General features: G+C 39.6%; 1 long non-coding RNA gene across 1 annotated transcript; it reads right to left on the reverse strand.

Annotated features, from left to right (window-relative positions):
• Window positions 1-1,201: 1,201 nt before the first annotated feature.
• LOC116468397 (uncharacterized) lies at window positions 1,202-9,090 on the reverse strand. The gene is made up of 3 exons (XR_004248046.2): window positions 9,016-9,090; window positions 7,079-7,149; window positions 1,202-1,288 (listed from the first exon to the last, which is right to left on the reverse strand). It is a non-coding gene; the product is annotated as an uncharacterized LOC116468397 (long non-coding RNA).
• Between the last annotated feature and the right edge of the window lie 5,823 nt (window positions 9,091-14,913).

The following is a 14,913-nucleotide window of genomic DNA, read 5'->3' on the forward strand; positions in this document are numbered from 1 at the left end:
CCAAAAGTATGAGTTTTACACAGCGTAAATGCAGGCCTATATGAAGTGACAGTGAGCACCTGAGAACACTAGTAAACACTCACCCCAACTTTCCATCTGTACTGTGCACATCTTGGAAGAATAATAGCTCCACTCAACAGGTCTGAGGGATGGACTTCTACTGGGGGTGCAGCCAGGGTTCAGGCAAGACCTAAGAGGAAAGCAATAATCTCTGAAGGGAGCTTAAGGGTTTAGGAGGTTTGTTAGTGGTGGCACAAGATTTTCCCTCACTCAGACCTATCAATTCCCATACTGCCTTCAGTGGTGCCAATATTAAGTGCTCTCTAATTTATTATCCCTTCCCCTCTTAACAGAGCAGACTATTAACTGTTTCGACCTCTGCAGCCACGTGCTCCTTTTCACTGATGCAACGATCAATGCCCATAATATATCTCTCTTCTGAGAAGCTCCAAGCACCTCAAAACTCATCATGGTGGATGAGCAGCTTTTAAACTGTTTGCTGCTGGAGCCCCCATGTAGCCAAGATAGTGAGTGTCAAGGGGCTGTGGTCATGATTGATTCTCCTGACGGGGCGGGGTGCAACTGCGATGGGGACCCTCAGGAATACATCCTACTGTTATTTAACTGGTACCTGAAGATGGGGTTACTCAGTGCATCCCCTCACTAAACAAGACCAAACTGGCTGAGTCTGTCTAAGGATTTCCATTACTTTGCAGCATTGCAAGAAAACTTGCTAATGGTTCTGAACTTCTGACTTTAAAATCCATTCTTACTGAGAATGTATGTGAATGCTCTGACTCGGCTAATAAAATATTTACAGGGAGGGATACCTGTAGAAACCAACAAGAGCTTATATAAATTGAGGGAGGAGTTGCATCCTTGACTATATATAAATTCAAAATAATAAATATATGTTTGTAAAACACATAGAATTCTCTTTATCCTCTCGGGGTTGGTAGTACTACCCTTTCTTCATCAACTTACAAGGTCAACACTAACAAACACATCTACTGAAATGTGTTTTTCAAACATAGAGGTTATTGAAAGCACAAGCAGTACAGGAACTAAAACTAGATTCATTCTATTTATTAAACCCTGCGTTCAACTATACTGGGAAAATGGATGTGTTCACGACAATACTTTTAAGAAAACTCTTTCCAGATAGCATATTCAAGGACAGAGGCAAATCCAAGGTTTTTACTTTAGGTTTATCCTTCTCACAAAATAACTCAGCCATGATGTTCACGGTGTTGATGCCTCCTCTTCTATCTTTGGAATCCCTTCTTGGCTGTTTTAAGAAAATAAAGAATTAACTTTAGGTATACAACTAAGAGACACCTTGACATGTCACCTGGTTGGTGAAATTATTTTGTGACTGGCCTTGCCAACCTTGTGAAATGTAAATGAAAAGCATACTAGCAGGATCGCAGACTATTTATGGTATGATCATGTGAAATTGCAGAAGCAAAGAGACTGCTTGCTTTTCAGGAAAGCTGGATTGGCACAGAACACCCTGTCCATGGGTATGTTTCCTGGCTGCTTTTTGGAATCAATTTTAGGGCAAAAGTTTGCGAGGCTGAAGGCAGGAAATGGAGAAAATCTTGCATAACAGCAGTTTCAATGATATAGTCGCTTTTTCGTAGAAAGTAAGAGAGAGGACACTAACGGCTTATTTAAATAGAATGACTCAAATTGGGTTTTGTGAACAAAGATTTGACAGAGCCCATGCTAAGCACATTTGCAAACAGAGAACATGAGGAAACTGCTTGCATCCTTGCTTTTGTCTTTCAAAGTTGAGATTTTCCTTTTCAAGTGCTCTGAGCACCCCTGGTGCCTGAAGACAAGCTTGTGAATGCTCATACCCAATTGAGAATATGTTGACATTTACACTTCAATAACATTTGCAAGATTAATTTTGTTTTTTTCCACTGCTGTTGTGTGCAGTGCAAAGAGCTTTATATCTGCCCAGAATAATCATGGTTTTTACAATCTGTAGTTATGTCTAGAGGCAACAGATTCAGGCAGGAACCTACAGAGTCAGGAGTTTGTAAGTTGTAGGGTTCGGCAACTAATAACCTCTGCAGACTAGAAACGTCCTATTCAAAAATAAGTGTCTGTGACCTTTCTGTCCTAGCATATAATTAAAAGTGACAGGTAACCAGTGTTTCCCCATTGGCCAGTGAAATATGGCTGGGCTGGAGATGTTATCTAAGCTGTGGTAGTTATGGAATCAAGCACCAGTTCTGTCTACTTATATAAAGTTAAATTTGTTTATTGAAGTTGAAGCTGTACTTTTTTAAAACATAAAGGACTAAGCTGGGTATGGTGACTCACACCTGATATTCCAGCACTTTGGGAGGCCAAGGTGGGAGGACCTCTTGAGCCTAGGAGGTCGAGGCTGCAGTGAGCCATGATTGTACCACTGTACTTCAGGCTTGGTATTAGAGCGAGACCCTGTCTCAAAAAAAAACAACAACAACAAAAAAAAAAAACTGATAAAGGACCGAATGGCCTTTATCTTATTTAATTTTAATTAAAATCAACATTTATTAGTTGTCTTCTATGTGCTAAGCAAACTGTAAGAGACATACAAATGACTTACACTAAAATAGTATACTAAGAGGATAATCCATGTGATACTACAGTGCATAGGAAAAAAATTAGTGTCTGATATTAAAAACGGAATCCCAATATTTTAGTTCTAAAACCTTTTCCTCAATGTAGGTTTAAGAACAATACTAAATGCAATGTTTTTCTTTCTTCTTTTGAGAGAGATAGGATCTTGCTTTGTGGCCCAGGCTAGTCTCAAATTTCTGGTCTCAAGTGATTCTCCCACCACGGCCACCCAAAGTGCTGGGATTATGGACATAAGCCACTGTGCCCAGCTGCTGAATGCAGTTTTATAATTGTTATTATTATGCAGTGATCAATCTTTAAGAAATGGTGTCCTGTGTCCAAGAACACCAGAGAATCTTGTAAAATATCCTCTGTTGCTGAATGAGGAATCTCTTCACTGATGCAGAGACGGCATTCACCATTAAGAAACCTTGAATTATGTATTCTAAACTGGCTATTTGCTGGTCTCTGTATGCCAGAGGTCTTCAAATTTTCTTACTTCTGTCCCCTAAAATAAGTATGAAAGACTAGATACTCCTGTACATATCCTTACGCTGTTACCTAAAACACTTCACTATTAGTTTAAGTAGTTGCAAAGACAAAATTTCAGCATATTATAAATGCTTATAAATATCAATTCTTTCTTTCTTTCTTTTTTTTTGAGACAGAGTCTTGCTCTGTCACCGAGGCTGAAGCACAGTGGCACGATCTCGGCTCACTGTAACCTCTGCCTCCCAGGTTCAGGTGATTCTCCTGCCTCAGCCTCCTCAGTAGCTGGAATTACAGGCGCATGCCAACACACCTGGCTAATTTTTGTATTTTTAGTAGAGGCGGGGTTTCACCATGTTGATCAGGTTGGTCTTGAACTCCTGACCTCGTGATCTGCCCACCTCGGCCTCCCAAAGTGCTGGGATTACAGGCGTAAGCCACCGTGTCCAGCAATATCAAGTGTTTCATTACAATTTTAAATAAATGCAATGAAATCTAAATGCCATAGTGTTTTTATACACATCATCATCTATTTAAAAGATACATGACTATATTGGTCCGTTTTCACACTGCTATAAAGATACTACCTGTGACTGGGTACTTTATAAATAAAAGATGTTTAATTGACTCACAGTTCTGCATGGCTGGCGAGGCCTCAGGAAACTTACAGTCATGGTGGAAGGCAAAGGAGAAGCAAGCACCTTCTTTACAAGGGGGCAAGAGAGACAGAGTGAGAAGGTGGAAACGTCAGACATTTATCAAACAACCAGATCTTGTGAGAACTCACTCACTATCACAAGATCAGCAAGGGGAGAAATCTGCCCCCATGATCCAATCACCACTAGGTTCCTCCCTTGTCTGTGGAGATTACAGTTCGAGATGAGATTTGGGTGGAGACACAGAGGCAAACAATATCAATGACCATGCTCTTTGATGACTGGACATTTTACCCAATATTTTGCCTCTTTATGAAGTTTTTTCATTCCATCTCCTTCACATAATTTTGCCCTAATGTAATATGATGTTATGCTTGGAAATATTTTATTGATAGCCCTATCATATTTCTCTGCTATAAATATATTTTGAAACTGAAAATTATAAGAAAAAAGTTTTTTATTTTGTAAACATGAAGCTGTAAGTATTAAATTACTTTTCTGTACTGTTATTGTTACAATTATTAGTTGTACATGGTTGATTAAATAAATATAAGTACGTTTCAAATTTTGAAATGTAATTATTGCACAGAAAAAGTAAAATGCTATTGGAAATCCACTTCTGAATGCAGTGTATTTCTTTCTCAGTTAAGGTAAGCTTGGATGAATATTATTTAATGCTGAAATGAAACAGGATTCAACATCAGTTCAATCCTTATTACCATCTTTTAATCCATATAAGTGCTGAGTAATCATCTGATGGAAATGAAGAGTTCTAAGTTACCAGTTTTTTATCTCCTGAGTTAGATGCCAAAAATCACACAGTGATCTATCATCAATGATTATTTTTTCATGATCTTTCATCTGACAATTTAAAGAAGTCCTCTTCAATCAAAAACTAACAAGAAATTGGAAAATCTGACTTATAAAATGGTATGTTACTGAGTCATTATAGTGATTCACTTTTTAGTCCTTGGGAACTATAGCAACTTGTAAAATCTGTACAAAGACTCATCAAGGGACATTTAATTCTTAATTAAACTCATTCTAGTCTTTCACTTAAAGGCACCTTGTTTGTGAATCTTTAAAATTAAGTGAAACTGAACTTATGCATTTTAGGTTTTTTCCTATTGTCTGTGAACAAAGACCTATATCTTTTTGCCAGACTTCCATCTATTAGAGCATATTAAAGCAACTTTAAAAGGGCATGGTAAATAGAGAGACAGACAGGCTTGATATTTAAACAGGTAGATAGCTAGCCAGATAGACAGATTACTATTTTCATTTCATAGCAGAAGATTATTAAGTGTATAATTATGAATCTGACTGAATTGGAACTGCATATCTGAGAGGGAGTCACTGATCCTATTTAAATAAAGTTGGCTCTCCAAAATCCAGTGCATTACATGCTAGATTGCATTTAGGGAAAAGTGTATTCTATACTTAGAAATTAACATCAAGAAGTAGCAAGGGCAGGGCTTAAAAGTGGATATGAGTGCATTATTGATTGTTGTTAAATGCATTATTTACAATAGAATCCACACATATTCAGGTTAAATTAATCTATATCATATAAGGAGATGGTAGAAATAAAATGAATTTGCAGAAAAGAGGTTGAAGAATGACCGTGAGCAGAAGCTTTGTTCCCAATAAACAAAACTGGAAGAATATGGGTTTATATTATCCAGTTACGATTTGGTAGATCACGAAATTATTTATTTTATAGGTCTAAACAAATGTGTAAGAAAAGCTACCTCTGATACGTTTCATTTTCACAAAATGTCACGTTGATCTGTTGAAAGTGAGCATGGACATTTTTACCTTCCCCTCTTTGAAATGATACAAAATATGTAACTACATACATGTACTCTCTTGCTCTTTTTTCATTATTGAAAACGGTGAATGTATCAAGATGATGTGCTTCACAACCAGTTGACTATTCCCCAGCATACTTGCTACAAATCTCAAATATCTTAAGATAAGCTTGTATGGTATGAGTATATCGGGATCCTGTCAAGAAAACAAAAAACCACATGAAGCATTTTAACATAAAATCTACTATAGGGACTTGGTTTTCCAGATGGTGGAGGGCTGAATAGGCAACAGGGATCGCCAGGGTAACTCTGATACACAACAGCAGGAGCAGCTGCTGTGCAGGGGAGAGGTTGGAATAATCACAGCCCAGAAGTTCAGAGAAAGAGCTGGGGCTCAGACCTCTGAAGGGGAGCATGACCCAGCTGTTGCCATTACTTCTGAGAACATACCAACAGGCTGGCTCTCAGGTTTTCACAAGAGGCTGGAGACTGGAACCAACTGCTGCTGTCAGGCCAAGGTCACTGTTGGTATGATGCTGAGAGGAACAACAAAAAATCAAGAAAGTCCTTTCTCCCACTAGATGCTAGTCTCCCTCTAGCATCCCTATTTGCAGACTGATGTAGTTTGGCTCTGTGTCCCCACCCAAATTTCATCTTGTAGCTCCCATAATTCCCACCTGTTGTGGGAGATGATTGAATCATGGGGGTGGGTCTTTTCCATGCTGTTCTTGTGACAGTGAATGGGTCTCACAAGATCTGGTGGTTTTAAAAACAGGAGTTTCCCTGCACAAGCTCTCTGCCTGCTGCCATCCACATAAGATGTGACTTACTCCTCCTTGCCTTCTGCCATGACTGTGAGGCCTCCCCAGCCATGTGGAACAGTAAGTCCAATAAACCTCTTTCTTTTGTAAATTGCCCAGTCTTGGGTATCTCTTTATCAGCAGCATGCAGACAGACTGATACATAGACCCTTACAGGAAGCCAGTGGGCAAAACAGAAAGAGTCCTAGCCCAGTCCCATGGAGTACTGTATAGAAAGGAAGGTTTGCAGCTGAAAGGTAAACAACTGCTCAGCATAAGGCTGAGCCTCGAGCCTGTCACCTGGATGCTAGTGGCTGCCTCCTCAGCTAGCAGACAGGCACCCATGTTTGTTTTCTTCCCACTATTGCATCTCAATGCCTGGAAAAGAGGCCAGAACTTAGTAGGCACTTACTAAATATTTGTTGAACCAATTCCGAAGAAACGGAGTCTAATCATAGATTTCTCTGATTGTAAAGCCAATGATCTTAATTCTTTTCACTGATGCTACAACACCCACTGCCTTTGAGAAGGAATCAACCAAAGAGAATTGCTTCCTACTTTAGAAGTTTGCCTGCAAGGGGCCTTGGCAGCCCATTTTATTAATGTCTCCAGTGCTGTGAGAGTAAACCAGCAAGAACTGATACAACGTTGGCAGTGACTAATGACTTCAGTCTGCCTCTTTTCACAACACAGAAAGGAATTTTACCTGATGACCAAGTAGACATAAGACCTTCACAAACTGACACAGTCCAGATTTTATTCTGTGCTAAACTGGAACTGCAAAAACAAAGTGATAACTGTTATAAGAATCTCAGGAACATTTCAGACACGATTGTTTTCCAAAAGAGAACAATATATGTATATTACTCTTTATTAAAACCCATAAAAACTCAAATGACACCAGTGGCAAATAAGAAGGTGTAAATAAGTCATGGCCTTCTTAAGCCCAGGGATTTGCACCTAGCTTTTGACGATGTGTCTCTAACCTCCTTGCTGGATTCGGTCACACATCACTGCACAATAGGCACTCTCTGCTCTTTAAAACCCTGAGACGCCAGTGCCATTCTCATTTGCATTTTTAAAAAGAGAAAGAAAAAGAGGAAGTTTTGGAGATTAAAAAAAAAAGAAAAACAGGTACATTCTACAGAGCACTATGACAATCCAGTGGGGTACATATGTTCTAGTTGTAAGCCGGTAGGTAAGCATTTAGACTTTTGCTACCAGCCCCACTGGGCTCAAATAACCTTTCTCAGTGGTGTCAGATGCATAGCAGAGTACCAAGTCCCATTCCCACAAGGGGAATAAGCAGATCACTGACATTTTGGCCACCTTTCACCCAGCACAGAAATTTCAAGCTGCCTTACTTTTAGCAGCAACTGGGCTTGTGTTCTATAAGACTGAGTAGAACTCGGCAGAACTTCTTTGGAAACTTGTGCCTGGCTCATTAAGACGTATTCTGATATCTTACATGTTACTTTGATATTTAAGGCCATGCAAGGATGTTGTGGATTCCTGTGGCTCCTTTTGGCAAAAGTTGAGTGTTGGTAGAGTTTTGATGTTGAATGTCATGTACCGAACTATTGTGTTTTCTGGAAAGACAAGCTGAGTTTTGCTTGATGCTTAGTTTGGAGAGGATAACGTTTCTCCCTTTTCCCTCACTCATGGGGTTGTCTGAGAATACTCCCTGGATTTCTGATCCAGGCAAAAGAGGCACTGGGTTATTTTATATTCAGTCACACTCACCTGCGGTGGATTTTATGACACATATAGTATTAAAGCCAGAATTTCACTTGGAGAAATGAAGTGTTGGCGTTGGAGATGGAAAAGCTTAGGCAGAGATTATTTTTGCAACCTATGGAGTCATGTTAGACCAACATATGGCTTCAGATGTATGATGTCTCCTCCTTGGGCCCCCCTCTGTGGGGAAGGCCTTAGGGCACACTCAGAACCAGGCTGCCTGAGCAAAGCTGCATTAGATCAGAATGGCTAATGAACATGAGAACCACTGAGCCATCCAAAGGCAATTTTTATCATTAGTCTCCCACTCCCGCAACAGAAGTTCTTCTCTTTCTCTTTTGTCACCTCTTTATCGTTGGTCTATAAGTCTGTTTCTGTTTCTTTTATTAATTTTTTTTTTTTTTTGGGACAGAGTCTTAGACTGTCACCCAGGCTGGAGTGCTGTGGTGCTATCTCGGCTCACCGCAACCTCCTCTTCCAAGGTTCAAGCGATTCTCCTGCCTCAGCCTCCTCAGTAGCTGGGATTACATGCACCATCATGCCTGGCTAATCTTTGTATTTTTAGTAGAGACAGGGTTTCATCACGTTGGCCAGGCTGGTCTTGAACTCCTGGCCTCCCAAAGTCCTGGGATTACAGGCACGAGCCACCTTGCCCAGCCTCTTTTTTTTTTTTTTTCCTTGGCTTGGTTCTCCTATGTCAGAATCTTTGCTGTTTCATGCTTACCCCTTAGTGTTTTTGGAATTAAAAGGTTATGGACCCCTAATGTAAAACAATCTTTAAATTGTGGTCTGATTTTCTATAGAGCATTGGTGATTACAAGTGATAAAGACATTTTACAATGGTTTTAACATTCTAATTCATGGGACTGATGCTTTTATCTCTTTTATATAGAGTTGTAATCTTACTACCAAGAGCATTTTTCCCTGTACATCGATAGTTCTCAAAGTGCAGTCTAAGGAACCATAGATGTCATGGAGATCCTTTCAGGGAGTCTGTGAGGTCAGCATCTAAAAATAGTAATACTAATATGTTATTGACCTTTTTTACCCTCATTCTTTTTTTAAAAAAAATTTAGCCAAGTTAAATTAATTTTTATTTATTTATTTTTTTTTTGAGACAGAGTCTCGCTCTGTCGCCCAGGCTGGAGTGCAGTGGCGCAATCTCAGCTCACTGCAAGCTCCGCCTCCCGGGTTCACGCCATTATCCTGCCTCAGCCTCTCCGAGTAGCTGGGACTACAGGCGCCCACCACCACGCCCGGCTAATATTTTGTATTTTTAGTAGAGACCGGGGTTTCACCGTGGTCTTGATCTCCTGACCTCGTGATCTGCCTGCCTCGGCCTCCCAAAGTGCTGGGATTACAAGTGTGAGCCACCGCGCCCGGCCCTAGCCAAGTTAAATTTAAAAGAGTTTAATTGAGAAAGAACAATTCGTGAATCAGTCAGTCTCCCAACCTAGAGTAGGCTCAGAGACTCCAGCATAGCCACATGGAGGAAGAAGATGAATGGATGGAAAAAGGAAAGTGACCTACAGAAAATGGACGGGAGGTGCAGAAACAGCTGAGTTGGTTACAACTCAGCATTTGCCTCATTTGGACAGTTGGCCACATTTGATTGGCCAAAACTCAGTGATTGGCACAACAGTAGGCCACAGTCTGTTTACAGTTCCATTTAGATGATAGTTCATGATGTACAGAGAAACCTTTAGGCCAAACTTAAAATATGTAAGGAGGCAGCTTTAGGCTAAACTTGATTTAAAATTATCTTACCTGTGTACAGTGAAGTTTTTCAGAAGTTATGTGATATGCTATATCACAATAGACTGAATGCAGAAGCAGAAATGAGAATCCAGCTGTCTTCTGATATTAAAGAAATTAGCAAAACTGTAAAGCAATACCATTATGTTCACTAATGTTTTTGTTTTAAAAAATAGTTTTCACAAATTTATGTTATTTCTGTTAACATGTAATTGGTTTATTAAGTTTATTATTGTTGGTTTTAAATGAATCAACCAATATGTTAAAAATATGTATTTATCAGTAGATCTAATCCACATAAACAAAAACTCTCTGGGGTCTTCAATAATATTTGAGTGTGGTCTTGGAACCAAGAAATTTGAGAGCCACTGTGTTAGATTATAGCCTGACCAGTCAAGTATCAGCCTTCACTTCAGTGTAACTTCTGTAAAGTGCATACCTTCTGGGAGAATTTTAATAGGTCAAAATAAGCCCTGATAATTTGAACTCCAAACTATATTGGGAATCTAACTACTGCTAACCACGCTCATCACCTATACTCTAGTCTACTTAGACTGAAGGTATTTTCCCCAAATCTGTTTTGTTGCATCCACTTGTATCCCACTATAATCCGTTCTGAATACTGCAATCAGGACAACCTTTTTAAAATGAACTTCCTTATCATGTGCATTGCTTGTCCAAACCCTCCATTGGTTTCCCACCATACTAAAAATATACTATTGCATAACCTACAAGATCCCACATGATCCCATTCTGCTAGTCTCAACCTCCTTTCTGAGCATTCCTGTTGGTCACATTGGCTTTCTTACTGTTCCACTCATGTTATTCCCTCTGCCTAGAGTGCTCCTTCCTCAGATATTTTCATGGCTTCATTTACCCCTTTGTCATCTCTGAGTTCTCACAAAATAGTGCTCTACCTTCACCCCACCCATCCTCTCTCTCCTCTTATCCTTATTTCTCCATTGCCATTTCACTGCCTGACATTATATTCCATATTATTTGTGTATTGTCAGTCCCTCCCACTAGAGTGAAAGCTCCATGAGGGCAGAGACTTTGACAGTCCTACTTATCACAGTATATCCCAGTGCTCAGAACAGTGCTTGGTATTGAGTAGATACTCAATAAATATTTATTGTGTACGTGAAGCCTAAATGCCTCTAAAACTTTGTAGTCGTGTGCTAACTTAACATGTGCTATATACCTCTTAGCTCTATACTAGATACCAGAATATGGAGATGAATAAAACACAATCCAAAGCCTATACAGTCAACCAGAATGAAGTCAGTCTTAGAAGACAGGTACAGGTAAGGTGAGAGAGGTACTAAAGATAAAAGGATCTATTTCAGTGGAGAGGTTCACAGAAAGCTTCGTGATAGAGGGAATTACTGAAAATGTTTAGTGATATTGATTTCAATGTTATCTTATCTGGGCTTTGCAAAATCTTTTCACTTTGTTGTAGTCTTAGCTGTAATCATTCAAGGCTTTTTGTCTTAAAACAATCAGAAGATTCTTTGGCTCATTCCTGCACCAAGAGTTAGTTCTTTCAATAGGCGACAGAAGCAAAGTAACCAATTTTTGCCGGAAAAAAAGAAAAAATAAGAACAAGGACAAGAAGAAGAAAAGGACATGGTGAGCGGAGACTACTACAGTTCCCTGCTGCTGAGGTTTTTAGGCCTTGGGCCCCAGACACTCAGATGGTTTTTATCTTGTAAACAAACCAAAAAAGAATAACTAAATTTCAGAAGATCTGTCTAGTATCAGGAAGACCCACAAAATCCCATCAACATTTTATAATAGACTTATAGAAAGCATTAGATCAATGTGCTATGAAAATTCCCATGAACATAAAAAGAAATGAAGATGCAGTATGTCAATGCACATTGCCCACATCCACGTTGTTGCTAGAATAAGAACCCAGGATTCGAAAGATTAACAAGAGAAGGATCTAGAGTCGGAGTGAGAGAAAAAAGCAATGAGGGTGGGAAGAGAGAGGGAGGAAGGGGGAGAATGAAGCCTTTACTGAAACTCCCCAGTGTTTGGAAAAAATATAAATATATGAATTTTTGCAATAAATAGCCTGAAATACCACAGAAATTCATGTCACCACTAAATATTAGATGACATTTTTGTACTATTTGCCTCAGAACAGAGGTGTGCTGAGTCTAATGTCTCAGTGGTATTTCATAATGGAGAGATTTCAGTGGTGCCCTTTTCCCCAATTTGTACAGATTTTCTTGTACTGCATACAAACCTCCCCAAGCTAGTCACAATCTTGATATTTATCTCTAAGTCCTGTTTGAAAGTAAGCCTGTTAGGATATTTTAAAACTAGTAATATCTCATTACTACTCTCTTCATGATCAATTCCATCTAGCAGGGTCTGATTCCTGGACTACCTATCCTACCACAACAGATATTAGTTGTAACCAAACATTTCTTATGAGTGAATACTAGATCATGTTTAAACACTAGGTGATTCATCCATGTGTACTACTGCCCTCTCTGAAATCTCATATACTACAATTGAAATTTTGCACAGAGTGGCCATCCCTTGATTGTTGACCTAACCAGGGAGATCCACAATTTCTCTTGGTGCCTGTGTAAAGGTCTGCCAAAATAATGGGTATATAAGGATGCTTTTAGCAGCAAGATTCATTAATCAAACTCAAACTGAAAACAAGGATAGGCATTGGTCCATGTACTAAAAAGTCCAGAAATACAGTGTGCCTCAGCATTGGTTTACCCAGGTGCGCAGCAATGTCATTAAGAACTCAGGTTCTTTTTCCATGTATCTACTCTCTTTCCACAGAGGTCACTTGCTCCTAAAGCTGGTTCTCCTCATGAACATAGGAGTGCTGCTGGTAGCAATCAGTACCACAGCTGTTTTGTACACATCCGTCAAGAGAGAAAGTCACTTCCAGAAACTCTCAAGAGTAATAATATTCTTTCCCAGAAGCCTCTAGCAAATCTTTCCTTGAGTCTCATTGCCCTGAACTTCTAGTTTTGGAAAAGAGGATAGGCTCACCCTGACTGGGGGTCAGCTCTCAAACCTTATGGCTGGAGTACAATAGGGAGAGTGAAATTGGGGTGACAATTATGGTGTCCAGTACAGAGATTCTGTTGTCTTACACCAGGTTAGGGCAGAATTGGAACTTCTATTATAGTCTTAGCTATGTAACTATAATTCTCTTCAGCGCCACAAAGCAAAACAACTTTTGATTGATGAGCCTTCCTACTGCTGATCTGTAAACCAGTCCCTGCTTCTTTGTTTTATTTGTACCAGTTTATCTGGATTCACTATTGCTCTCCACCAATGCCCTCTTTACTTGTGAATAACTGAGTGGGAAGATATTCTCTAGTTCTTGTCTTAGAAAAGAGAGGCCGGATCTTCATTCACCCCTATGGCTGCATGAAAGAAGACATTAATTAATGTGCTAAAGTTGACCAGCTACTGAAGTGAGTATGACAGGTGGTGGTGTTGATTCTTTATCCTTCTGACCATGGGAGCCTTCACTGACCCTGGTGCATCTGGAGGGGTCATGAAGTGACTCCAGGGGGTTAATGCATGTTGTCGCTTTGATGCTGAAACTGCAGTCATTTTCTTCTATCACAGGCATGGTTTAAAATGGCAATTCATAATTCATGTTATCCTATTAGTATAGATGTGTACTTTAGAAGATATTTGCCATGTGGACCTACTTGGTTCATCCAAATACTTTAAAGCCTCTGAGATGCTGAGGAAGAGCTGGACACAAGAGCATATCCTTAGAGGCCTGAGATGGCCTGTAAGCATCCCAAAGGGAATCGTCTGATGAGTAGAGATTTCCTTTAGAAGGCCCCCACTCCAGGCACACTTGGGCATTGCTTGGGTACACACAGATGCTTGCAACAGAAATCAATGAATCTCACAGGATTTCCAAGGGGCTTCTAGTCACAAGAAGGAGTTCCTCCATGTCTGCTGGAATGTTCTTCTTAGGCCTTTGTAACTCTCTCCTTTTGGAGAAGTTTCAAATCTAATACCCTCATATGAACAGGGCATTTTATATAAGCTGTTTGCTTCTTCTGCTGTTCTTTTTCTAATGCTAGGGACAATTAGTTTAAAACTCAATGAATCTCTTAGCTTGCACATTACCAGCATCCTCTTTTACCATGAAAAAGGGAGATGTTTACTTATATCCTAGTCATGGCTTCGTCATGAAAAAAAGTTCCACTTCATAGATATTTTATTCTGTTAGGTCTTCACAATACAGATTTTAGAGAATTGCTTTTTGGACATTCCTTGATCCAAATATTTGTTCAAGACACTGTAAACATGTGACTGGATACCAGACCATGTTATTAAATATCAAGTGAATCATCACTGTAAACATGTCTGTGAAATCTCACGTACAGCAATTTGAAAGTACAGGATCCCAGGTGAAGCATGATGCAGCCTTGGGGAAGATCCTGAATGATGGCGTTCCACTACACAAAGCCACAACTGGAAAGAAGTCAAGGAACATTTGCTTGTCATCCAGGCCTCCATTAATAAAACATAACTGGCCAGATTCCATAGAATGTAGCTGCTTGCCTATTTCAAGTTTAAAGTTCATTAATAAAAACAGAAAAAAAGGCCTTCTTGGGACATAATTAGGGGCTGCAGAGAAATTTTTTTAAGTCAATGCCATTGTCCAAGATCATGGCAGTCATTCAAGATCATTCTGTTTGCTAACAAATTTGTTAAAGATGAGATAACCAAAGTTTCTGCACCATCAGCTGAAGTTACAACTTGCAAAATGTAGCCAAAAGGGGGATTAGAAGCCATATGCATAAGAGCTGGTGACATTTTCCAAGATGAGACAGTACATTCCAAAGAGAGAAGCATCATTCAGCATCATTACACAGCACGTTTCTTCTATCTGTGACAGATGTCCAAGCTGGCTTGAAAGGAGATAAGCCAATAGTTTTCCAAGCTGAGTTAGAAACTCAACAAAAAAAATGGGTATCTCGTTACTGTTTGTCAGCATAACCTACCTTCTCTTATTATCTGTCAGTCTGAAATACCCCTCAA

This window comes from Hylobates moloch, unplaced genomic scaffold (genome assembly GCF_009828535.3).
Source record: "Hylobates moloch isolate HMO894 unplaced genomic scaffold, HMol_V3 SCAFFOLD_5, whole genome shotgun sequence".
Lineage (NCBI taxonomy): Eukaryota > Metazoa > Chordata > Mammalia > Primates > Hylobatidae > Hylobates > Hylobates moloch.